This window comes from Meles meles, chromosome 2, assembly GCF_922984935.1.
Source record: "Meles meles chromosome 2, mMelMel3.1 paternal haplotype, whole genome shotgun sequence".
NCBI lineage: Eukaryota > Metazoa > Chordata > Mammalia > Carnivora > Mustelidae > Meles > Meles meles.
In genome coordinates this window covers 50,188,384-50,202,848 of record NC_060067.1, presented here as the reverse complement: position 1 = coordinate 50,202,848, position 14,465 = coordinate 50,188,384, and the positions used below count along the sequence as shown (strand labels likewise).

Genomic DNA, 14,465 nt, shown 5'->3' with positions numbered 1-14,465 from the left:
GTATCACTCAGTAAGGAGCCAAAAACTGCCCGCGATGCCTGTCTGCCATCTGGCTGTGTGAGACACTAGACCACAAAGGCACGGGAGAGAGAATGATTTGCCCTCAGCACGGCACCAAGGATAAACACAAGGCATGTCATCTTCAAATGCAAAGGACATGCTCAGAGATAAAGGTGGGGACAGGTACAGATAAACCTGACTCACATTTGGGAAGGCATCCATCTTGGGTCACCTATCTGATCACGGGCCCTGTAATCACATTGCCTTGAAACAGGAACAAGGAATTTCTTTTGTTCAGAACAACGCCAGGGATCTGTGATTTCGTGGCCTGATCATTGGACAATACTATATTGAAACTTTCTGAAAATAGCACACTCCTCAAATGTCTGTATTGCCAGAAGAGGACTGAGACAATACATTCTGCCCTCAACTTGGTCACACACCATTAAAGGCTCTAGAAATTCCTAAAATAAATGCCAAGACCCCATTGTAAGGGAAGCTGGATTATATGCCAATGGCCTAAAAATAGGATTCTGCTGACAAAAAAAAAAAAAAAAAAAAAGGAGACAAAGAAAGGTGAATCTCTTTCTTTGTGGTCACATACCTGAGAGAAGCATGACTTAGAAGGATTCTTTCAAAACAACAGTTCCTGATGAACTTACTTATCCTCAAAACCACTAAGACATCAGCTCTTTCAGACAACTAGGAGACACTGTTCCCATCCTACCCAGAATCTCCCAAAAGAAAACAAAGATAGAGTCCCATCTAAAATTGATGGAAGGTGATCTTGGCAACACAAGCATCTGTTTTTAACTCCTCTGAATCATCTTGAATAATTCTCCGTATAACAGAAGGACTAATAGGAGTCAGGAGAACTCTAGGAAGGACTGATCATTAACTGCAGGTTTCACAGCCATTAGAGGCACCAGAAGATACTGAGCCAGGATCCTCTAAGCAATGAGTTAGGGAGAGAAATAGGGAAACAAGGAGCAGGCAAAATCCTTCACTCCAGAAGAACTGCTACAGAACACTGACAAAATGCTTTCTTTAATTCACAAGATGATGGGCACATTGAAGGGGCACAAAGAACAAGACAATGGCCAACTGACCTGAGAGTCCATATATTCAGTCCCCTGCCTCTCCTGAGTTTGCCCATCCCTCAGAGAATGCCTTACAAGAAGCATCTACACAGATGTCACAGGCAGCTGTGAAGTCCATCTAACACCTTCAGTGTTGACCATGTGCTCAAGAATTACTAGGCTGATAGAGCTTGACCCCAGATCTAGGGTTTACTAACTGACTATGCCAAATTATACTTTTCTCAGAGGAACCAGCAGAGATTCCAAGCAAAGTGGCTAGAGGTAGAGAATATGGAATCCAAAGAATTACTTTATCAAGCAAAAGCAGGAGGCCCTGGGGAAAATGGGGCATGTTTTCCCCCTTTCAATGCAGACTTTCTTACTACTAGCTTTCATCTCGAAATGACCACCAAGGCATCGAAAATTCAAATGAGAAACAGGCTGGTGAAGGAAAGTCGCTTGTTTTTATGGCATATCTTACTTGCTTGGAGGCAAAATCTGTTGCTGCATTTGGACTCCTGAGAGAACGGGCTGCATCTCTTGCTTCAGGATCTAAAGATGTGCCCATCTGAAGCAAAGAAAGAAACATTCAGTTTCCTTCAGTGAAAAATAAGGCACCACAGTCGACAGACTCTATGATAGCTATCAGGAAAAGAGACCATGCTTCTCATCAGGGCACAGAATCTGCTACCAAGCAGTGGCTCAAAAACCAGGGTATCATCCTAAAAACGATCACCCATAAAACCAATTTATGACCTCTCCCAGAGGAGCACAAAGAATTCTTTCACATTCCTATTATTCTAAAATAAGAGAGTCAGCATGTAGTATTACATTCACTCAACAAATTAAATCATTATGGCCCAGACAGACCCACAACCTAAAGTGGATGGTGTTGAGGAATAGTTCATTTGGCAAAGATTGACTGTGACCAACACCAGTAAAGTATTCCAGGTACTGTTCCCAGTACTGGGGAGGCAGCAAAGAGGAAAACAGACAATATCCCCTGCCCTCATGGAGCTTACACTTCAGGAGGGGTAAAAAAGGAGCACTAATTAATAGGTAAAATGTATGTTACATCAGTGATAAGTACTATGGAGAAAAAGCAGGGAAGAAAGAAAAAAGAATGCTACAATAGCATTTTAAAAGAGGGAGGAGAGACAGTCACACAAAGTGATAGTTGAACAAGACTTAAAGAAAATGAGGTCATTGGTCATGTGGTATCCAAAGGAAGAGCTTTCCAGACAGATTAAGTAGTATGTGCAAAGGCCATGAGGCTGGAGCACGCCTGGGATGGCCCAGGAACAGCAAAGAGACTGTGGTGACTGTAGTAAAGTATTAGTGCGCTTAGTAATAACACAGGGGAGTGAAATGGAGTATTATGGGAGGAAAAAGGCAAGCAAGAAAATTGTCAGCATAGGATGACTTTGTTTATTTAAAAGTAGAGGTAAAATATGTATGTTTTAAAAATAGGAGAGAATTGGGATGGCTGGGTGGCTTAATCGATTAAGGGTCCAGCTCATGGTTTCGGCTCAGATCATGATCTCATGGCTGTGAGATCAAGCCCTGTGTTGGACTCTGTGCTCAGTGTGGAGGCTGCTTCAGATTCCCTCTCCCTCTCCCTCGTACCCTCTCTTCCTTCCTCTCTTTCTCAAATAAATAAATAAAATCTTTAAGGGAAATAGGAGAGATTACACCAAAAATGTTAACAGTAGTTATTTGCGGGGGAGGGGGAATAATTATGAAATTAAGAGAGTAGTCTTTGTTCTCTTCTTTTCAATTCCTTCAATTGTCTGTTTAGCAAATATTTATGGAGAACGTGCTGCGTACCAGATTCTGGGTAGGTAATGGTGAATAAACAGAGGCCTTTCCCTTCTGAGCTGGTATTTTAATAGGAGAGAGGGATGGTCTAAATAACTAGAAATGGGCAAAAAACTAAAGCAAATTTTGGACACGTGCTAGGAGAAAGTGGTGAAGGCAGGTCCCAGTGAGGAAATGACTGAAGCTGAGCCCAAAAGGATCAAAAAGAGCTGATCATGCAAGAGTAACCGGAAGTTCTTTCTAAATGGGGGACTGGGATATGCAAAAGCCCTAAAGCACGAAAGAGGCCTGTTTGAGCAACTAAAATAAAGGTACAGTCAATGTGGAAATGTAAATTAGAATAGCATGAGATGGTGTGACTATGAATAACTTGTGTGTGTGTGTGTATATATATTTATTTATAAAATATATATATTATAATGTGTGTATATATATAATGTATATGTATAAACGCTCTCCCACTTTTTGAAAGCTCACGACAAGCCACTTCATTTTATTTTTTTTGTTTGAAATATTCAAAATATACTTTTTTCATTTTTTAAAATTTTTTTAAATTTAATCTCGACACCCTCACATGGGGCTCAAACTCACAACCCTGAGATCAAGAGTCGCACGCTCTACTGACTAAGCCAGGTGGTCTGTCGCTTCATTTTTACAAAAGACCTATATCAGTACCTGTTTTCACTAGCTGAAAGAAATCCAAAGAGGGTTTTTGGTTTTACAAAAACATGTGAACAGCACAAATAGCTGTCAGTCTTGGTTTTATACTCAGCCTAGCCTTAATAGAGGCAGCACACACCCCAAACAGTGAGAAGGGCACCACCCAGCTCCTTCCCCAGGCATAGCACTCAACATCTCAGCATCAAACCACCATGGCTTTGAACTGTCTGTGAGCATCTGTGCTTTATCTCCATTTATTTTGTACATCCATCAGCAAGTGTCCTGAGGTACCAGAAAAGCCTAAGAGAGGTTATTTTGGGGGGGTCTGGGAACACTCAGAGTTTTTCCACATATATTTATGTTAATTGCTTTTTTGCATCATTTTGGCTTACAAAGGATTTCATAGGAATGCTCTGTTTTGGGATAGTAGAGGAAACCTGTGTATTTAGTCTTACATGGTTATATGACCGTGCCAAGTTTTGTGATCAGTTATTCATTTAACAAGCGTTTGTGGAACATCTATTATACATAAGCAACTGTGCTAGGGATAAGGTTGTAAATAACACAGAGATGGTCGCTGCTCTCAGGAAGACTTAAGTCGAATCAGAGGTAAAGCCAGGATCTCAGAATTCCCACTTGGCATTACAGCATATTGGGGAAGAGCCAGTGATGAATTTCAGGAACCTGGCAGTCTTACTCCAAGTATGCCACAAACTTGATGCAAAAATAGCAACTAAACTGGTTTTCTTTAGCAAGCTTTTGACTGAACGAGTATATGTGCCTTTCTCTTATTCACATTCATGTTCACGTTCAACCAGCTCTGTTGACCACATATTCTATGCTGACACTGTGCTAAGAGGGAAAAGGATAGAGGTGGAAGAAAGTTTCCCCTGAAGGAGCTAGGAGCCAATTTGATGAGATAAACAGGCAAACAATCATAGTGTAGAGAGCATCCCGCAAAAGTGTCTGCACGTTCAGTCTTGTGATGATTAACATGCATTTTAGCAAATAGGGTGGACAGATGTTAACTGTTTTGACTACCTCAAAATCACAAATGTTCAAAAGCCCTCACTGGGCCAGCACACATGAGTACGATGTTACCTTCACAAGGGTGTTTATTATCATCAAGATACCCAGTGCCCTAACAAACACTGTGATGGAGGTATACACAGGTCTGTAATTAAGGAACAGGGAAAGGGGGACACCTGGATGGCTCAGTTGGTTAAATGTCTGCTTTCACTTCAGGTCATGATCCCAGGGTCCTGGGATCAATTCCCATGTCAGGCTCCAGGGAAAGATCTGCTTTAGTCCTTTATGGGTAGCTTGCCAGGGGACGTGGTGCTAGAGCTGAGTTTTAAAAGGAAGCAGGTGGTGGGTAATAGGGAGGGCACGTACTGCATGGAGCACTGGGTGTGATGCCAAAACAATGAACACTGTTATGCTGTAAATAAACAAATAAAAATAAAAAAAATAAATAAAAGGAAGCAGGAGTTCAATGGCACCTTGGAGTTTCCACATACAGATTTGCAAATCCTTCAGGGACTCTTCTCCACAGAGACACTGGCCATAGGTGTAGACAAGGGGACCATACTCCCATTATTGGAGAACGGCATGGAAGAGGGACAGCCATGCAGAATAGAAGCTCCGAGAAATGGGCACCTGCTTCTCTTCTCAGCCCCACCAACCTGTCTCTCTGTATCCTTCACCTCCACCTCCTCCCTTTTTCTCTGTACTCCTTTGAACCTTTCTTGTCACCTCATCCACACATTAGAAGAGCAGAGACAGCACCACCATGAAATGGATACGCCATTCAAATAAACGTTGGCTCTCCTCTGATGTTGAATTTGGCAAAATAACCCAAGTGTTATTTCACATCTCAGCTAGGGGTGTGTGTATTTTTACTCGCAAGCTCTGTGAGGGCAGTAGGCATGTTTCAGGTCTTCCTTTTACTTCTAGTCTCTGCATCCTTGAAAGACAGGAATAATTAATACCTTGTACAACTCCACATTTTTCCACCCTTTCAGGTCTGTTTTGTGTAAAAGCTAGTGTTTGTTGGATGTATATATATTCAAATATACATGCAGGGCACCTGGGTGTCTCAGTCAGTTGAACATCTGCCTTTGGCTCAGGTCGTGATCTCAGGGTCCTGGGATCGAGTCCCTCATTGGGCTCTCTGCTCAGTGGGCAATCTCCTTCTCCCTCCCACTCTCCCTCGCTCTGTCTCAAATAAATAAATAAATTCTTTTTAAAATATACACATGCATGTTAAGCACTTTACAAGTATTTATACACTTAATCCCCACAACTCCTCTGTTACTGGCTCCAGTTTACAGAAGAAGGAAGAGATGAAGTACCTCACCCCGAGTCCCTCAGCCAGTACCAGCAGCCACGACCAGCCAGCTTGGCTCCAAAGCCACCTGCGCTGGTGACAACATGGGATCCTTTGTTCCACCCTGCGTGGTAGGTAAGTCAGCTTTTATCATCTCCACCAACACATCATAGCACAAAGATTCAGCCAGTCTAAGTGTTTCTTGTCATGGTCACACCCTCAGATCCTGAACCCACTTCCCTGAACCCTCCGCCCAGTTCTTTTCTATAAAATTCTGGTGTTCTGAAAGGATTTATGACCCGAATGACAGATGCCACCATGGAAAAGCCAAAATCTGTTCCTCCCAGCTTTGGAAATCCCATTTGTGGGAGAGGAGATGTTAAAAACTCAAGTCACTCACAGAAAACCAAAATAATACCACATTCTTCTTAGATTTCTAAACACCCAGTATGAGACGGCGAGAGACAGGAGGATAATTCCAGATGCATAACGAACAAATAGCAAATTTAATAGTGTGGGCCTTGTTTATACTTCTGCCATCAACTTTAATGATGAGCCTATTTATGCTAAACTTCACTACATTATTGGAGTCATTAGTGCCTGTAAGTGAGTGATAATGTGCTTGAAACTTCCACAAGGACATGTAGCTTTCTCCAAGCCTTACATTTCAATGTTGAGAGACGCAGGTCCAGAGAGTATATTTGTTCCTCTGCCTAGAACAACCATTTGGTATTATGCCCCAGAAAGCAGCTTAGATCCCAGAAAGAACAAGTTGGAGAATGTGAGTTAAAGAGAATTAAATAGACTTGTTTCACCTCAAATCTCTAACATGGTAGAAGGTGTTAATGTGTCCTCTGAATCTCCAAGATGGGACTCGGTCTGTCAGATTTTCTGAGTACTGACCAAAGAAATTTTCTTCAAAAGAGGACCTCTCTAACTGTTAGTCTGTTAAAACACTAGGTGTAATAAATGTTGAATCCAGAAAAAAAAAAAAAAAAAAACCTAGAGCAAAAGCCAATATTTGAATCATGATAAAGCATAAACAGAATATGCATTGGCTCATCACTTAGCATTAGCCATTGTAGGCATGGGCTGAGCAAAGGGGTCCATAAGTACTCCTGAGGATTTATGTGTTAATGAGAAGGCACATTTCTGCAAATGTGAAGTCCTAACTGAGAAGTGCTCAAAAAGTTAGAATCAAAGCTTCAACAAGGAACCTCAAAGACTGCATGAGTGTTTCCCCTCCATCAATGCAAACCAGAAACTTTTATAACCTGAAATATCCCTACACTTGGGACCATAGTTTCCTCTGCCCACTGCCTAGGGAAGCCCAGCATCATTAGACCCTAAAAGGAGGTACATATTAAAAACTCCAACCAGCATCAGCATTTTTCCCAATGTTGAACCACATTATCAGGACACAAGCTATATGCCGCCTAAATTAGGCCCAAAAAATAAAATCAGTACAATGACCAATGCTGCACCTTAGCAGAGCTCTGAATGGAGCTAGTAGAAATGGAGCAGAGAGGCATTCTCATCTAACAGATCTCAGCATCTTCTGACAGTGTCCTCTTATCAGAAGGGCCTTCCCCTGACCATCTTGTCTGAAAAAGCACCCTCAGTGTCTCTTCAGCCCATTCCCTCCCCCACCGTGGCTTTCTATTACACTATTATCTAATAGCATCTTATTATTTTTCTTTTGTATTGCTTATCTGCTCCTGACAAGAATATAAGCTCCATGAACTCAGGGAAAAATCCATCACATTTATTACCATACCTCCTCCCCGCCCACCTGGAACAATGCTTATCACGGAGTAACCACAAAATAAATACTCGCTGAGCCCTGAATGAGAGTTCCACATTTGGGAAACTTTGACTCAGGTAATAGATACCCTATCTTGGGTAAGGGAAGCCCTGGGTTTAATCTCCTGTGCTCCCTTGACACAACTGTCAGTCCTCCTCACACCCCTATCGACCCCAACTTAACCCAGGGCAAGATAAGGAAGGGAAATAAGAAGTCTGGGGGAGGAAGGCAGAGCTCTGCTATAGAGCATCACCTGTGTCCTTGGGCTCATATGCTAACCAGAAGGTCGGGCTCTTCAAGAAAGACTCAACAGGAACTGTCTCTTAGCTTTCTGTATCATAGTAGACAATTCCAAGTATTTATATCAGCACTCTAGGCACAAGGAGTATGTCAAAGCCTTTGAACACTTGAGAGGACCCCTCCTTGTGACTTTGCTTACACTGGGCATATTTAAAGGCCATTTTGTGGCCTATCTGCCCACAGCCCCTTCTGAAGAAACTGAATAATTCAAACACCCTGGTGGGACCACCTGCCCCCTTACCCAATCTCATCCACAAGATCACAGCTAGCCAATCCCTGAATGACCAGGGGCCAGTCAGCTCAAATTCTCCCAAGAGAATATCTAAGAGTCACACAGACCATCATCCCTTGGCCATGGACCACAGAACTGTGAGGTCTTAACAAGTCAGGGCATATAGCCATATTTGTCCATAAAGGAGCAGAAGGAAACCAATCAAAGTACAGTCAGCTGGAGAGAAGCAGGAAAGAGATGCTGTGTGGCTTCAGTAGTTAAGAAATACAAGAAGCCAGGCCCCATCCTCTTGGAGATTGGAGAGATACTCTCACTCCTAAAAGATGCCAGATTCCAACTTGCCCAATGTCTGAGCAGTTTTCATTCCTCTATTAATCAATCTGCCCCCCACAATCCCAAATATGCCCTCTTTACTTCAATTAGCCCATGTGGCTTTTCCTACTTCACGACCAAATATACTCTTGGCTGGAACACCTACTTTGGGCCTAAAACACATTAGCATTCATGATTGGCAGCTTGTTCTTTACCTGTGTTTTCAGGGCTGTGTTCCACCCTTCCTGTATGCCACTGCTCATATCCTACCTGCTCTTTAAAGTCTTCTTTGAGCCCCACCAAAATGATCATCCCCCCACTTACAAAATCAGCCATAATCTCGCACTCCATGTGACATTCACCGAAATTCCTTCTCCTACGTGTTGAGCATCTACCTTGTGCTCTGTCAGGTTCTGGATATATGATGACCAGGAGACATGGTCTCTGACCTGGAGGAACAACTAGCAAGATGACAAGAAACTAACACATCAACATAAGTTGCAGCACAAAGTGTTAAGAACTAAACAGAGCAAGAAATGGGCAGGGAGCCTTGAGATCTCCTGTGTTGGTTCAGGGTAAGAACTGGTACTTCTCTGTCTGTAATAAATCCTAAGTTCAAAAAGGCTACGTCAATGGGAAAAATTATTTGCTCACCATATCAAAGCTATAGGTTAATGTACAACACAGGAAAAAAATGTTCTTAGAAATGCCTCTGTCATGCAGACATGGACATGATGAAAAATATTTCCTCTTCATAAGTGCGGCCAGTCACAAACAGTAGCTGAGACAACCCATCAATGACATAGACTAAATGTTTCTCTAAATGCAGTACAAACACATGTGCTTGATTTATCAGTCAAAACTGTTAACATGCTCAGTAACATCAAAGACTGCATTCAAATCATGCTGTGTCCAAATATTAATCTCTGGCTGGTTTTCCTTTTCACCATCCCCATTAAAATTATTACTTATTTTTAAATGGGGTGGGGAGAAGCACACTTGAATGAATGACAAAAATAAAATTGACAAAATACAAAGAGAATGTTCATAACTGCAAGGAGTTAAAGGATAAAATAGTTCTGATCAAGACTCTTCTATATGAGCACAGTTATTATTAGCTCTATCTATCTTGCATGGTAAATCAAGAATAATGAAGATAGGCCACCTGTATGTATTTCCATAATTCATTATTTCCTCCTAAAGCCAATATTTCTGAAAGACAAAGCCAAGATAAGCAGTATTAATGAGTTGTTGGATTAGAAGTTTTAAAAAGATTTTAATATCTAGCATCTTTTATGACAATCTGCTAATAAAAAACTAAGTTGGCAGTAAAAAGACAGAACCTGTGTCTACAGAATTAGGCTGGAGTTCAAGCAACAAGGCCTACTGGGTTACCATTTTTAGTACTAATTTTCTCTGTTCATTTAACGAATCAATTTATTGCCATTAAAGTCTTGGATATCATATATTTTACAATTTACACATATTTCCTGATGTGAATGAGTGATGTAGCTCATAAGAGCTCAGACAAGCTGTCCTCTGATCCTGTGATGGTCTAATGGCTGCACATACTCTTAAAATGTGTTTGTAAGTAGAACGGAAGTGCCAGGATGCCTACCACTCAATAAACAAGAAAAAATACTGAGCCGTGTGGAAGCTTTATTCAGCAGTTATATGTATTTATAGATCCTCCCACAATAAGCCAGTTATGAAATAATAGAAATTAAGAGGGGTCTTCCTGAACTTGACTCTTTTCACCTAAATCTAAATCTAATTTTTCCTTAACTTACAGCAAACCTCATGGGAGAAGTTGAACATCATTGATTTGGAATAGGATGGATGACTATCCTTCCAAAACCCTTCAGGAAGGTGGAGCACGCTCAACTTTTGGGGGAAAAAAGAGTTTTTACAGATCATAGTAAATCAATAACTCATAGGAAGTGTGACAGATACAGAATATCCTTACTTAAGATGAAAAACAAATTGTGCATTGCAATCTTTAATCAATAAAGAGCTAACAAATCAGCAGTGCAAACAAGATGAGAGAGTCTTATTTCATCCTCAGTCACGGACTGAAGAGATACACCGGGCTGTGTTTTGTGGTTAAAAATTGCTCCCAGGATGGTGTGCTTGTGAGCTATAGAGTAAGAAGGTCAGCGGAGACCAACCGGCTGTGGGATTTGCGACACAGAAAGGACAAGTAGGTGGAACATAAAAGGGCACTGTACATAAACGTCAATTAATGTATTATTGTTCTACAAACTTCCTTTAGCAAGGACTGGGGTGGCTTTGAAGCCTCTGTTGTTCTCATGGGAGCAAGAATGAGACCTCTTGCTTTCGCTTTTGATTAAATGATGTTCAGAAGAAAACCTATCAACATAGACTAAATCCTTCACATTTAAACCAGAGGGTTTTACCCACCCCAATTAGCCCACCTCCTTTGAAATGTTACCAAGGGGTCCTTTCTTTTCTTGTGCCAGTTAACTCTAAAAGGTTGTTGTCGGAGTGTAACTCTTCAATTACAAAAACTCTAATGTGCACTGCACACAGGTGATGTGCTCATCATATCCATCTTTTGAGTGCCTAAAGCATTAGGACTTATGTAAGCGATGCTCCTTTTATAGATGAAGACTTTTACAATCAAAAGGTACAGAGAAATGCCCATGGTCAGACAACTGAAAGAGGCAAGGTTGGGACTCACATCAGATCAGTCTGATTCCAAAACCCATTACCTTATTCATTACACTGTGGCAGAGGACTACTAACCATAATGGCCCATTCTGATTTCCAGTACCTCCTCACCTACCCTCTACTCTCTAGCCTTGCATATCCTCTTCATGTCCAAAACATGCCTTGTACTCTGCCACATGCACTTTTCCATATGTAGTTCCTGGTTCTGGGATCCCCTCCGCTTTTTAAAGTCTAGCATTCCTTAAAGTCCTGTGGTAGCCCTGTGTCCCCTAAATGCCTCTTGTCTCTTGTTGCTTCCAACAAGCCATTTCCACTGCATCTAACAACAATTACCCTTTTATGTTTCCTTACTTTGCTTCTCCTCCCTACCACAGATTATATGTTTCTGGCAGAAAGTATGCCTGGTGTCTCTGTCAGCTTGGGCTGCTATAACAAAATGCCATAGACTAGGTGGCTTCACAACAGAAATTTCTTTCTCCCCATTCTGGAGGCTGAAAGTCCAAGATCAAGATACTGGTAGATTCACTTCTTTAAGGACACTAATTCCATCATGAGGGCTCTACCCTCATGACTTCATGACCTTATCTAAGGCTGATCACTTCCCAAAGAGCTTACCTCCAAATATCATCACATTAGAGATTTATGTCTTCAATGTATGAATTTTGGAGGAATATCTGTCCACAGCACCTAGCTATCTATTAGCACATATTTTTGTGCCAAACTCTTTGTATTGATTAAATAAATGTATTAATTCACTTATTCACCATGATAATCCTATGAATAGGGTTATTATCTATTATGATCCTACAGATGGAGACATGAAGGCACAGAGTGGTTTATAACACAGCCTAACATCACGGAGCTATTGAATGAACACAGGAATTATGGTTCCAGAAGTTACACTTTTAACTTTGACATCATGGCATCTCCTAAGACAGCACCCAGCAAAGTGCCTCAGACATAGACAGAAACAAATAAATAATTACAGAGTAGCTGGAATCATCAAATTCAATCAAACTCAGAGTCTGTGGTGGCAGAGAGCATCTGGTTCATTTGTTTAAACAATAAGGCACAGGGAGGGGAAATGCATGGCCTGGTGCCAGAGCCAGTCTTTTGTTGAGGAAACCCAAGAAGAAAAGCATCACTCTTCAACTGAGGGAATTTCTGGATGCTTCAAGATTTTTCTTTCTTCTTTTTAAACCACTTCCACCCAAAATCATATAGTTAAATTTTAAAAGAAGCTTTTCATTAACTACAAAGGCCTCGTAACTATCTCATTTTTCTATCTGTACTTACAACTTAAAAAAAAAAAAAGGCAGCACTAAGGGCGAACTATTTCCTGGGTTGGTATTAAAATCAATGGAACTCTGAAAATCAGTCTTCCATTCATACAAATGTTTATGAAGCACCTGAAATGTGTGAGACAGTGTGAGTTATCATGAGACAGCAAGATGTAAGTCAACACCCACAGAGAGGGGAGGTAGCATTTCGCACAATGCAAAGGATCCCACCACCATGTGGGAAACATACATAAGGAGTTACGGGAACACACACAGAAAAATCAAGAATTGAGTTGGGGCTTGGAGTTCAGAAGAATCAGGAGTCACATTTGTCTAATGCTACAACATGAAACGCAGCAGAGCCTTTGTTGAAATATTTTAATCCTTTGTCATTTATTATTTATTATTATTATTATTATTATTATCAGTCATAGCTAGGAAATACCTTCCAATGAAAACAAAGGCATGAGCTAAAGTCACTAATAAACTCCTTCCTAAGCACTCCCATAGTTAAAACTATGGAGGTTAAAACACCCCTACCCTAACTCTAGCTCTTCAATGAATAAATGTCTATTTACATATCACAAATAAGGTGGAATTTCTCAAATCTCACCTTGTTTGCCACTCGGCAACACTTCCATGTGCTAACCCTCTGTTCAAGACAAGAAGACATTAATTAAATAATTAGCCTTGAGCTCAGACATGTAAACAAACACAATTCATGAATTTGTTAATTGTTCTTCCCTGCTGTGGACATGAGCTATTGTTAGCAACAGTAATAATAGCACTGACTCTGTTTTCAGAAAGACACTTGGGATACAGGAGACAAAATGAGCTCTGACGTGAAGGAGGTACTGAAGAGGAGCACAGAGTGTGTGAAAACACTGACTGTGGGATCATTCCGTTCATACGACCACGAAAAAAAAAAAAAACCAGGAATACTGATCAACCAAAGAAACTCATTGATGAACATTAGAATTTGCTCGAAACACTAAGAATTCAATTCTTTTTGCCATGGCCTCATCCCTCAGAAATAAAAATCATTTAGATAAGAGCTCAAAAAAATGACATGATTTGGGGTGCCCAGGTGGCTCAATTGGTTACGCCTCTACCTTCGGCTCAGGTCATGATCTCGGGGTCCTGGGATCGAGCCCCACATCGGGCTCCCTGCTCAGTGGGAAGCCTGCTTCTCCCTATCTCCCCCTCACTCCCCCCTATCTCTCTCTCATATAAATAAATAAAATCTTAAAAAAAAAATGACATGATTTGGAAAGAAATACCAAGCCTTAGCACCTCCCCTTCTTTCAGTAACCAGAAGACTTGATCTGAATAAATATGACACTAGATAGTACAGATTAGTGTTTCAATATTCCTCCAAGATTTCTTTATAAATGAAGTATAAATAGCAATTATCAACAGACATGTGTACACTGAGCATGAAAGACAGACGCCGGTTGATGACGGATTTCCAATAGGAAATCTTGAGGATAACTAGAAAGCACACTAAAATATCTTTCTGCTGTTTATTAACATGTCAATCACTGCTTACTCCATAAAAATTTCATAAAATACCATGCACATTTCCCCAAGTTCTTCATTCACATGAAAACATAATATTATTTTTCATGCCATGTTAATGGGAGTGGACGATGACTCTGCTGAATGGAAGTGGGGTGATCTGATTGTCATGGGCTGGACTATAGAATTTTTATCACTACAAGCCTGGAACAAGATCAAATTGAAACCAAATTGGGCCATTGGCCCCAGAGAGGAATGCTGAGCTTGCCAAACAAAAACAGATTCCTCCAAAGACCAGAGTGGGGGTGGGGATAACAGTAGAGAACATATGTGAATGGGGGAAAAGGGGAAGTAATAGAGGACAAATTATCTTGGAAAAGCCAGATGTTCTCACAAAGAAAGATAGAGAGGATCATGAGGCAAAGAAAAGGAACCCACAAAC

The 14,465-nt window shown here is 41.0% G+C and overlaps 1 protein-coding gene across 3 annotated transcripts in view; it reads right to left on the bottom strand.

The window, feature by feature from the left end:
• The window catches only part of PPARGC1A (PPARG coactivator 1 alpha), a 657,227-nt gene that overhangs the window by 346,485 nt on the left and 296,277 nt on the right, over window positions 1–14,465 (bottom strand). Inside the window, exon 1 of one of the 3 annotated variants that reach the window (XM_045994030.1) lies at window positions 1,561–1,580. The exons of the other annotated variants lie outside the window; for them this stretch is intronic. The gene's annotated coding sequence lies outside the window, so the exon portion shown is untranslated. Of the gene's footprint in view, window positions 1–1,560; window positions 1,581–14,465 lie in introns of those variants that run through there. 3 annotated transcript variants of the gene reach the window in all.